At 54.0% G+C, this 12,448-nt stretch overlaps 1 protein-coding gene across 1 annotated transcript in view; it reads left to right on the plus strand.

The window, feature by feature from the left end:
- PTPRN2 (protein tyrosine phosphatase receptor type N2) overlaps positions 1–12,448 on the plus strand; it is a 1,007,974-nt gene that overhangs the window by 525,097 nt on the left and 470,429 nt on the right. The gene's annotated exons all lie outside the window — the stretch shown is intronic.

Raw genomic sequence — 12,448 nt, forward strand, 5'->3', positions numbered from 1 at the left:
TCCTCCTCATTCTCTCATCCTCCTCCACTACCCAGGTGGTCATTGTGATCACCACAGCTCCATGCGTGGCCCCGATGGCTCCATCAGGCGTCGTGTCACCGACTCGTTTCCTCCTCATTCTCTCATCCTCCTCCACTACCCAGGTGGTCACTGTGATCACCGCAGCTCCATGCGTGGCCCCGATGGCTCCGTCAGGCTTGGTGGCCACCACCAGGCACCAGGGCTTCATTCCTGGCCCCCGATGGTTCTGTCAGGCTTGGTGGCCACTGCCACTTAGGCTGACATCCTTCCGATTCATGCCTCTAGCCCCAACATTCTACTCCAGAGCAAATTATTATTCCTCTCTGAGTACAGCACCTGGGAGATGGAACTTGGCTGATTGCATCAGTGAGTGACTTATATATAAAAAAGAAAAATTACTGGGTAAGCACATCCGAAGAAACAACTCAGTGAGGTTTCTGATAATGAGACTTTCCCTTCCTCTCCAGTAATGCCTTTTCATAATAAGTTGATCCTTTTCATTTCTCCCAGTGTGGTGCAGGAGACCTCCTTTCCTGACAACCTGGAGGCGTGGACGATGTACCGTCCTCCACACGGTGCTGGACGTGGGGCCGTTGTGGTCCAGGTTTACTCTGCTCGTGTCACTGTGTGGACGACGTACCGTCCTCCACACGGTGCTGGACGTGGGGCCGTTGTGGTCCGGGTTTATTCTGCTCGTGTCACTGCGCGGACGACGTACCGTCCTCCACACGGTGCTGGACGTGGGGCCGTTGTGGTCCAGGTTTACTCTGCTCGTGTCACTGCGCGGACGACGTACCGTCCTCCACACGGTGCTGGACGTGGGGCCGTTGTGGTCCGGGTTTACTCTGCTCATGTGGTTGAGCCCCGTCTATCCTGCACGTGTCCCTCTGAGTGGTCGGTGGTGCCAAATGCCTGGTGTTCTGTGAATTTAGGTCTGAGCCATTTTAGAATCTCTGCATTTAGCGTTGTACGAACTCACTGCTCGCTGCACGATGCGTCCTTTGCCCTGAATGGACCCAGTTGAGATTCTCAGTGTCTCTGACTCTAACAGATACAGAACGTCTCTGCGCATCCGAGACGCCTTTTCATCGGCCTTGGGTCTCTTGGCATCTGTCTCCCGAGCGGAGGAGTCGCTCACATCATCCGGCCTTCCTCCTGTCATTTAGTTTGCCTTTGCCCTCCTCCGAACTTTATTTTAATTCTTCTGCACCACAAGAACTGACCGGGACGTGCCCCAAATGCAGCACCTCTGCTTTCAAAGCCTGGGAAGAGGGGGCAGGAGCGGGCCGGGGGCTGCGCGCTCTCTACCCTGGCCTAGAGGTCAGAGGAGGGCCTTCATCAGAGCATCAGCCACCCGTTCCTGGGCCTTTGCTTCCCCACAGAGGGCATCTTGCTGCTCCCGGCGAAGCAGTAATTGCTGAAAATGGGAAGTTAATTGGATGTGAGCGCAACGCCATTTGGCTTTTTGCTTAGCCAGGGCCAGGCGTGGGGGCAGGTTTCTGAAAGGGAAGCCGAAGGCTCCACACAGCAGCTGGAGAGCCTGGGCCTGAGCAGCCCGCAGAACGGACACTCTTCTTTCTCAGCAGTGCTGGAGGAAACCGCCAAAGGTCCCTCGAAAGCGAGAGCTGAGCTGCTCACCGTGTCCTTCTGCACCGTGAAGAAGAAACAACGGAGACCCAGAGACTTCAGAGGCTCGCGGGCCCCGGGGGCGCCGGCCGCAGAGTGGCACCGTCTTTGCCTGTAATTAATGCAGCTTCCAGACGGCTGCTGCAAACGGCCCCGTGTCTCATTTCCGCCCACCTTCTTTCCTCAACGATTTAAATTGTTCTTCTGACTTTATCTGTCACTTTATTTACTGGCTCTTAACCTTTCTTCTTTTTTTAAACATAAATGAGTATAACATCCACTGAAGATGACGATGCCTTCTGGAAAGTGTGGGTGAAGCTTTCGTTCCTGGAAGGTATCCTCCGCTTGCCCTCCGTTTATTTTTTCCTTTTTTTTCTGAAGTCTAATAAGCATTTCCCAATTCCTGAATATGCATAATGATTATATATTTTTCATTTACAAAATAAAAGACAGCTTAAAGGGCTTTCTAAATCTCTCACTTGGTACACTGTATTCTCACAGATTGACGGCATTTTTCACAAATATGTTGGTTATAAATGAATACTTTGTTACAATTAGGAGCATTTGTGTGGCTTTATTATTTGTTGCTTCAACCTCTGGTGAGACCTGTCTTTCCCTCAGAACAAAATAGACCCCAAATGTCGAACGCTGGAAATGAGTGAGTGCAGAAATGCTGGAAAAAATCCAGAAAGGTGCAAAATTTGTGACCTCACCGTTGATGTCTCCATCACGGCAAGATCAAGGTCATCCGTCAGACCACACAGTCTTCCAGAACCGACATTCAGCTCTGTTTTTACATTTTAGAAAACCCGGGAAGGCTGGGGAAATATTAAAGGCTGCAGTGGTCCAGTTTATTAGCAAGCTGTGTTTTATTCCTCACTCTTGTCCCTGGTTTGTTTAATTAAACACATTATCTGTGGACCTTTAGCAGATACTGAAGATTTATCACTTGAGGATATTATTCAACGTGATCTCTTCTCTTCTCTTTCTGACTTAGCAACAACAGTTTAGAAAGGAAAAGGCTTGGAGAGAGAAAACACGTGGGTCCTGAGGAAGAGCTGCGGGCCTGGTTCGTCACTGAGCTCTGGCTGTGCGGGGCCAGAGGGTCTGAGATGGTCCATGCAGTGACCAGGGCTTCGGCAACTGAGCCCTGCACACCGACGGGCTTAGAACGGTGCGGAGCTCTCCAGGCCCTGCAACCCCAGAGTCTGAGATCAAGGTCTCAACAGGGCCGTGCACCTTGCTGCCTTCTCCAGCCTCTGGCGACTTGGGCACCCCCGCCATTCCTTGGCTTGCAGGGGCCTCTCTCCCACCTCTGCTGAGTCACCAGGTGTTCTCTGGGGATTCTGGCCTCGCCTTCCCACTCGGCGGCTCTGTCTCTGTCCAGTGCCTCCTTCTTCAGGACACCAGTCCCTGGATTAGGAGCCACTCTAATGGCCTCATCTTTAACTTGCTTCCCTCTTTGAAGACCGTTTCCAAATCACATCCCATTCACAGGAGCTGGAGCCCAGGACTCAGACGTGCTTTCCTGGGGGACACAGTCCCCGAGCAGCCAGCTCAGCTCTGCAGGGGGTCAGGGGCTTGCACAGAGCTGCTTCATCCTGCGGGTTCTCGGTGTGGTGAAGGAGCCATCCGGGGGATGTGCCATGCCGCTTCTGGTGAATTCTTTTCTGACTCTTCTACCTTTAAGAGGGACCAGGCTCCAGATGGAAGGTGCAATTGCCCTAAGGAAATGAGGTCACCAGGCGGGCTCTGTGCTCTGACCTGTTCCTGAGGAGCACGTCCGGCCCGTGCTTTCCACTGGGACCCCAGGTGGTGTTGCTTCTGTTCAGGAAAAATGCTTCTAATCTAACAAAGTAGTATTAGAATTATCATTGTTATTATTACCTGTGTATTTTCTCTCTACATGTCTTTGATGATGTCACAAACTGGTGGATCGAGTACTGTTTACTTCCATCGTGCCCATCCTCATTTTATCAGCTCTTTTGCAGCTGCGTTGGGAGTGGGGCGGGGAAGCCTGTGAACGTGTTATTTCTGGTTGCTGTGTTTGCTGTGTGGATGGGCAGGGCCGGAGCTCCCAGCCCTTTTGAAGGTGCTTTCTGGACCTTGTCTGCTTGGCAAAAGCAGCTAAAGGTAGGAGGCGGTTAAAGGCTTTTATTTCCAAATGCCAGGGCCATGCACATCTCTCTTCTTTTTCTTCAGGCGGGCTGCAGAGATTAGGGAGCCTGATGTTGAGAAATGTCACTGGTTTCTTTGGGGTAGAATCCGGAAGAATGCTTTTAGGAGAAAATCATAGGATTGGCTTTAAGTTTAAGGGAGACTTAGAGGAGACAGAAGGGACCCCGGTGCCCTCAGCGAGAGGGTACAAACCCCGTGCCCCCAGTGAGAGGGTACGGACCTCGTGCCTCCAGGGAGTGGATATGGACCCCGTGCCCCCAGCGAGAGGGTATGGACCACGGACCCCATGCCCCCAGCAAGAGGGTGCAGACCCCGTGCCCCCAGTGAGAGGATACAGACCCCGTGCCCCCAGCGAGAGGATACAGACCCTGTGCCCCCAGTGAGAGGGTACGGACCTCGTGCCCCCAGGGAGTGGATATGGACCCCGTGCCCCTGGTGAATGGATACGGACCCTGTGCCCCCAGTGAGTGGTGGGTGGGGGGCGCTGCTGGGCAGGACAGAGGTGTGGGTTCTTCTTTGCTCCAGAGCAGGGGTGTTCGAGTCTCAGTGGCTCATGTCAGGCCAGGTGACCAGAGCAAAATAGCCCCACGTCCTGGTTTGAACATGAAGACAGCTGATTCCACCGGGTTAACCAGTCTTCAGCCCGGTGATGTGGTGCTGCTGGCCTGGCCGTGGTCCTCACCCTTTCAGAGACCCTGGTCTCCTAAAGCAGCAAGGAGAGGTGCCTCCCTCCCTCTGGTGCACGCTGGACTCTCCCCAGCCCCCTGAGCCAGCACAGGCTCCCGAGGGTCTGCAGCTGCCCCGCCCTCCTGGGCTCCAGCCGGTGTTGGCTTGTGCAGGACACGGCAGCTCTGGGTAAAGAATGGCCCCGGTCAGTGTTCTGAAAAATTAGGGCCTTCTTCCTAAGGCCACTACTGTCCAAACAGAGTTTTCCTTCTAACAGTTAAAGCTTCACTTTCTCCAGGTGGCGTCGGTTAGTGAAGTCCATGTCTCCTCCTCGTTCCTGGTTTGCGGTTCTCTCCCCTGCCATCTCTGGCTGGGCCTTGCAGGCTCTGGCTGCTTCTCCTGCAGCTCATTTCGTTCTTTCCTCTCTCGTCTGAAATGGCTCCGGCTCAGATTCAGAAGGGAAAGGAGGAAACCGGTGGGGCCTGGGCGCTGCTTCTCCTGGCCTTGTTCTTCAAGCCCCCTTTGAAGGTTTCAAGCTCCCGCTCTCTCTCCCGCCTCTGCCTCCGCTGCCTCCGTGCCTGCTGCTTCTGCGAGCTGTGGTTCACGTTCCGGCCGGCCGCAGCCGGGTCCTCAGGACTTGAGGAGAGGGTCCTGTCAGGGCCAGCTTTCTGGTCGGGTTTTCAGCCATGAAAATGTCCAGAGAATCTTGGTCTGAGCTGGAGAGGAGACAGCAGGGTGGACGTGACGCTGGGGAGGAAGAGCTTGGGCCGTGATCCTTGTCTGGCCGTCTCGGATCATAGACGAATTATTCACAAGAGGGCGTCTGCCTAAAACTCACCATGCTGGCTTTCCTGGTGGACTTTTCATGTCTAAAATATAAGGAAAGTTCAAACTTTAAGGCTGCAGAAGGAAGTGAAGGCTTCCGATGCTGTTTGCAAATCTCTCGTTTCTGACTGAAGACCGTGAAGGTATGGGGGATCCCAGGCCTGACCTCCTCCCAGCTTTGGGGGAGCTGGCTCTTGCGATTCTCCCTCGGTGGCTGTGTTGGGGTGGGGCCTGTTTCCTCTTTGAAAAGGACGTCACGATCGTCTTCCTGTCTCGGCTGTGAACACTCACCGTATGTTGCCCAGGGTGCCAGGGTTCTGCTCTGCTGGGAGACCTCTGTCCCAAACTCTGTCTTGCTTTCTCAATCATATTTTTAGAAAGTGAGGCTGGGTGGCTTGTGGGTGTCAGAAGCATTGAGGATGAATCACAGCTGTGAAAATACGGGAGTGAAAACACAGTGGAGATGCAAAGGGAGCTTCGCATCAGGATAGGGGATCGTGGAGGGCGCCCACGTGTTCCCGCCGCCCCTGGCCCCGAGGTTCTCACTAAGGTTTTTGGTCCGATCTCTTCCCCTCCGAAACTCAGGATCTGGCCAAGAATGAGCACTCAGGCTGCTCCCGAGGAAGCCCAGTGCCAGCCCATGGGGGCTGAGAGCCACCTGAATCCACATTTGCCCCTCCTGGCATCAAGGGTCAGCCAGTGCCCTGCCTTTTAATTTTCCATTGATTTAAACAGGATCACATGATTTCATTTAAGAGCGTTTCCTCCACCATTTCTGAGTGGAAGCCAGGAGATGAGGTGGCTTTCAATTCCATTTGACTTCCTGTCACTTACATTTCCCTTTCCTGTGTCTGTGGAAGGATGACCAGGGCCCGGCCTAGGCATATAGGTTAAAGACCTGGCTGTGGCTGGGCACTTTCCACAGGGGCCGGCTCTGCCTGGGGCTGGGGTGGGTGAGCCCTGTTGGTTCTAGGACCCCAGACCTGCCTGGTTGGCAGAGATGACAGAGGTGCAGCACGGGAGGAGCAGGTGTGCAGTGCCGGTGAGTGGCAGTTCCCCGGTCAAAAGGGTCGAGTGTCATGACAGCAGAGTCGTTTGAACCGTTTGTCATCAGCATACCCAGGGCAGTGCCCACTGACGCGGTGCCCAGAGCCAAGTGGCGGCTGGACCGTCACTGTTGCGTGTCCTGTGTTCACAGAGCCCTGCAGAGGACAGGACCGTGTGGTCAGGCCTCTTGATGGGGCCTCCTTGCACCTGACCCGTCACGGGATACACGGAGGGCACTCTGCCTTCTTCCTGGTGTCCTGATGTCTGAGCGGAAGTGCTTTGTGGGGTGAGGGCACCTCTGCGGGGCTCAGCGGGCAGCTTTGAAACAGTGGCCAGGTTGCTCCCCGCAGCCAGGCCCACTGCAGCTTCCTCCTGCACCGGCTCACGTGGAAGAGGGTCTCGGTTTTGTCTTTAATTGGTAAAATTTGTTTTAGTGTATGATTATATAAGAACTACGAACACAAGGAATTATCTTACATTGTAAATATTTGAGTAAAAAGAATAATTTCGATCAATGAGGGAGCATATACCATGCATCACTCAGCTTCACCAAAATCCACGCCGTGCTGTCCTGCTGGCCTCTGAGGGCAGCCTCGGTGCCCATCCCCGGCCCGTGGACCTTCCCAGGTGGATGTTGTTTGCTTTTTGTTACTATGGTCCCCTCCAACGAGCCCAGCCCATCAGATCAGACCGTCTCCTCCTGAATTTTTGCACAAATACGTTCCATCATCCCTGGTATTTTACCTGTGAATTACTGTTACGGAAAATATATCAGTAGCAGAGATACTGATTCTGTAATTTTTCCTAAATAGGCACTTACTCCGGATGAAACCACAAAGCCTAAATAATACATTAGCACGCGAAGATCACTGAGCACCTTCCACCCTCTGCGCCGACCCCGGTTTCCATCTAAATCGATATCTGCGCTGCCTCGATGGGGCCCAGCATGGGCCGTGCTTGGCATACAGAGCGGCTGCACCTGAGCAGCAGCCGACGGGTCTTAGGGAAGCTGCTGCCCCTTCCAAACACGACTGCCTTTGAAGCCCCTATTAATTGTCAATAACAACTGCTCCCTCCATTACAAAAGGAATTGAAAGCAAAAATAAGACCCGGACAATAGAACATAAATGGAAGAGCAAATCCCGCTCCGGATTGGAATTGTCTGCTGGGCTCATTAATCCCTGGCCTGGCACTGGGAGCGTGGGCGCCGCTTTTCTTAGGGTTTGCTTTCTGATCTTGTGTCAATTACTGCACAAAGCCTTCACACCACACAGCGAATCCTTTTTATAAGTGTTTTAGTTTTTGTTCAATATTTTATGTTTCTGCTTCTAAATCTTACTTGCCGATATCCAACTGATAAGCTGAGCAGGGAAATACAAATACACCAGCCATCATCCCCCAAGGTTGTCACATATGTGTGTGTTTCTTTAGCTTAAGTGAGGTTATTTGATACTCGTGTTTGTTCTGTGTGGAGTTAGGCCTTGTCACGTATAAGCAGTTGTGTTCCCACAGGGCTATTAAAGAAGTAAACCAAGTTGGCCGCACAATTCAGCATCTAAAATCTGACGTTGTTTTCTGGGGAAGGCGGTCATGCTGGGGGTGCCAGGGGAGACCTGGGGATGTCGGTATCTCTCAGCATGGCCGAGAACAAACACCCATCCAGGTGTATCATGCCATGGGGGCCTTTGTCTGCTTTCTAAAATATTAACAATGTATTTTGGATGTTTAATAATAGAGCAGGTGAGGGTACATCAACCGCATTGTGGCTTTACCTGCCAATCTGGTTACCAACCATCACACTGACAAGGAGGCGTGGCTCTCGCACTCTCTGAAATGACGCCTTTCTCTTCTGAGCTCCTAAAGTACAGGGTGTTTTTCAGACTCAAAGGTCAAGTCCTTCATAGAACAGGGCTGCACGTGTCTTTGTCCAGCGCACATTTGCCTGCTTTCTTCGGGACACCTGTCACTGCAAAGCCCAGCTGCCTGCTTACCCATCTAAGAAGAAAAGCTCATTCTGACAGTCACAAACCACCCACCGCCCACAGTCAAGCAGACGAGGACTCTGCAGACCCCAAACCCCACGCAGTGTCTTTGTTTTTGTTTCTGTTTTCCTTTTATCTTTTTTAGGTAAATTTTTTTCGCTTATTGAAAACCTCTTGTGTGTTTGACATTTTTCTAAGTGCAGTAGCAGAAACAGGCAGTGGAAAGGAATCGAAGTCGATGTTGAGAGCACAGCTGAAGTTGCTCATGCTTTATCCTCCCTGGAAGGCCGTCGTCAGCTCCTGCCATGGCCAAGCCGGCCTTGGCCCCTCCCTGCTCCTAAGGCAGTTTTCTCTTCCCTTCCCTGTTTGTCACAAGGCTTCTTAGTTTCTGCCCCACAGGTCAGCCCCGTGGGGTCAGGAGCCACATCCTGGTGGTCATCTCCTTGGAGGGCCTAGGATGCACTCCTGGCTTAAAATGCCTGTGACCTTGTGGAGGACATGGGCAGCGAGCGTCCCTAGAATCGCAGCTGCACAGGTGCCCTGTGTGCCCAGGGAATGTCCAGTGCATTTCTTGGCAATCATTTTGGCATTTTTTTCCTCTTGAAAACCTAAATGCCTGGTTTCACTAGAGATTTCGAAGTTGCAGAGGGCTGCGGGGCGGTTATTTCAGCCGAGGGGACAGCTCAGGGAACCCATGTTGTTTTGATTGATTTGCCTCTTGGAAGGAACCGACTGCAGGTTTGCCCAGACTGACCAGTCAATTAAGTCAGCGCAGGCCATCCAGATGCCTGGGTTTCTGATGTGCAAGTGCTGAATGGCAGTGAAGACTTGGAACCCCACCACCCTGGAGCTTTGCTGGGTGCACTGGGCATGTTCACACCACCCTGGAGCTTTGCTGGCTGCACTGGGCATGTTCACACCACCCTGGAGCTCTGCTGGGTACACTGGGCATGTTCACACCACCCTGGAGCTTTGCTGGCTGCACTGGGCATGTTCACACCACCCTGGAGCTCTGCTGGGTGCACTGGGCATGTTCACACCACCCTGGAGCTTTGCTGGCTGCACTGGGCATGTTCACACCACCCTGGAGCTTTGCTGGGTGCACTGGGCATGTTCACACCACCTCGGGGCTTTGCTGGCTGCACTGGGCATGTTCACACCACCCTGGAGCTCTGCTGGGTGCACTGGGCATGTTCACACCACCCTGGAGCTTTGCTGGCTGCACTGGGCATGTTCACACCACCCTGCGTGTGTGTGCCTGCGTGTTTGTGCCTGCACGTGTGTGCCTGTGTGTGTACCTGCACGTGTGTGCCAGGCCCTGTGTGTTTGCCTCTATGTGTGTGCCTGCGTGTGTGTGCATGACTCAGGAGGGACCGACGTGACTGAATGGCTTGACGAGGGGAGAGGGTAAGGAGGAGATGACAAACTGGGCATGAAGATTTGTTTACTTATTTCAAGATAGGTTCTTAAGAATGTGTGTGTCTGCTGAATGCAGGCTCAGAGCCTCTACGTAACTGTCTTCCTTAGCTTCAGGAAACACTGTAGTCCAGGCAGTGCGGGACCGGGACAGACACCACAAGCAGGGAGCACAAGGAACTCGCTCCTCGGCTCTTCTCCTTTGCAGTGGATGGGCCAGTGCTGTAGAATGTGTGCGTTTGAAAAATTCTACCTGAGTTATTTCAAATTATAGATTAGAGAAATTTTTTTAAGTGTGTTAATTACCACAAAGAAAATACACACAGCCACAGTAGAGGACAAGATGTCCTCAGGTGTTGGGAGGAGCATTGGCCACGGAGTGCAGCCATGGGAGCAGAGCAGAGCCTCGCCTGGGGCCCGAGAGGGCAGAGCAGAGCAGAGCCGAGCCTGGGGCCCGAGAGAGGAGATCCTCACCTGGGGTCTGAGAGAGCAGAGCAGAGCCTCGCCTGGGGTCTGAGAGAGCAGAGCAGAGCCTCGCCTGGGGTCTGAGACAGCAGAGCAGAGCAGAGCAGAGCCTTGCCTGGGGACTGAGAGAGGAGAGCAGAGCCTCGCCTGGGGTCTGAGAGGGCAGAGCAGAGCCTCGCCTGGGGTCTGAGACAGCAGAGCAGAGCAGAGCCTCGCCTGGGGACTGAGACAGAGAGGAGAGCAGAGCCTCGCCTGGGGTCTGAGAGAGGAGAGCAGAGCCTCGCCTGGGGTCTGAGAGGGCAGAGCAGAGCCTCGCCTGGGGTCTGAGAGGGCAGAGCAGAGCAGAGCCTCGCCTGGGGTCTGAGAGAGCAGAGCAGAGCCTCGCCTGGGGTCTGAGAGAGCAGAGCAGAGCCTCGCCTGGGGTCTGAGAGAGCAGAGCAGAGCAGAGCCTCGCCTGGGGACTGAGAGAGCAGAGCAGAGCAGAGCCTCGCCTGGGGTCTGAGAGAGCAGAGCAGAGCCTCGCCTGGGGTCTGAGAGAGCAGAGCAGAGCAGAGCCTCGCCTGGGGAATGAGAGAGCAGAGCAGAGCAGAGCCTCGCCTGGGGTCTGAGAGAGCAGAGCAGAGCCTCGCCTGGGGTCTGAGAGAGCAGAGCAGAGCCTCGCCTGGGGTCTGAGAGAGCAGAGCAGAGCCTCGCCTGGAGTCTGAGACAGCAGAGCAGAGCAGAGCCTCGCCTGGGGACTGAGAGAGGAGAGCAGAGCCTCGCCTGGGATCTGAGAGAGCAGAGCAGAGCCTCGCCTGGGGTCTGAGAGGGCAGAGCAGAGCCTCGCCTGGGGTCTGAGAGGGCAGAGCCTCGCCTGGGATCTGAGAGAGCAGAGCAGAGCAGAGCCTCGCCTGGGGTCTGAGAGAGCAGAGCAGAGCCTCGCCTGGGGTCTGAGAGAGCAGAGCAGAGCCTCGCCTGGGGTCTGAGAGAGCAGAGCAGAGCCTCGCCTGGGGTCTGAGAGAGCAGAGCACAGCCTGGGGTCTGAGAGAGGAGAGCAGAGCCTCGCCTGGGGTCTGAGAGAGGAGAGCAGAGCCTGGGGACCGAGAGAGCTGCCTGTCGGTGTTTCCTGGGACACATGTCTTGGGGTGCTTACCTGGTGAGCTCCTCCTTTAGCAAGATGTCGAGAAATAAACCAGGATTGGCTTCTGGCTACTCCTTGTCGACATGGGCTTATGTGCATTCATTAAAGTGGTTTTCTATGCTAAATTGTTGAGAGTTTTCCAAGATGAATGAGTTTAAAACTTGTTAATCAATAATGAGTCACAAGAAAGCAGCCACCGTTCTGCTTTATGCTGGGATTTTTGTTTATCAGGGATAAATGCACACTGAAAACAAAGCCCTTTCCCATTTCCCATTGAGGACCAAACGGGAGTGCACAGGGTTCAGACTCACGGGGGCCACCCTGCTCTTCCATCCCCCACAGAACAAGGTGAAACTGGGCGACCTGGGAGGGAAACGCTACTCTTGATCGATGAGGTTTCTAAGGTCCAGGGATATTGTCTTATTTTTCTTCCTATTTTTCAAGTAACCCAACAGTGCCCTGCTCCGGGGTGCTCAGAGCGCGTTCCAGACTCACAGCCGAAGCCTCCGTGGGGCAAAGGCTTCTGACATGGGCAGCCTGATGCTTTGCTGCATCGTGAAAAGCCAGAGGCTGCCCTAGACAGAGTGCCCGGGTGCTGGGGCCTTGGCTATGAACACATCACAGGCTGCACCGGTCTTCACTCAGTACTCACCGTGGGAAATCGTGGAACTGAAGAGTGGGGGTGCTTCCTTGGGCCCTCGTTAAAGGATGACCCGAAGTCTCGTGGTGGAGGCTGTCAGGAAGGACGGAAAACACTCAGAACCGTGTGGGAAGCAAAGTCATCACGCCATAGTGTCAGCACTGGGTAAAACGAAAGCGCTCGGGTGAGGCCTCTTTAGTTCCACAATTTAAATTCATCCCTGAATGTCTCCTCTCACCACGTTTGTGGAAGTTGCTGACAAGCAGAGGATGCACTTGGCTGGGAAAACCTTTCCTACCAGGGCAAGCCCAAGACCAAAGCTTCTGGGGACACGGTCACCTGTCTGGCCCTTCAGGGAGGAGGCCAGCTGGAGTGTGGGGTCTCGCCTCGTGGAGGGTGGGTCAGGCTTCCAGGTTCAGCCGGGGCAGCAGCAGCAGCCCTTTCACCACCTCTCCACAGGGA

Source organism: Macaca thibetana, chromosome 3 (assembly GCF_024542745.1).
Source record: "Macaca thibetana thibetana isolate TM-01 chromosome 3, ASM2454274v1, whole genome shotgun sequence".
NCBI classification, from domain to species: Eukaryota; Metazoa; Chordata; class Mammalia; order Primates; family Cercopithecidae; genus Macaca; species Macaca thibetana.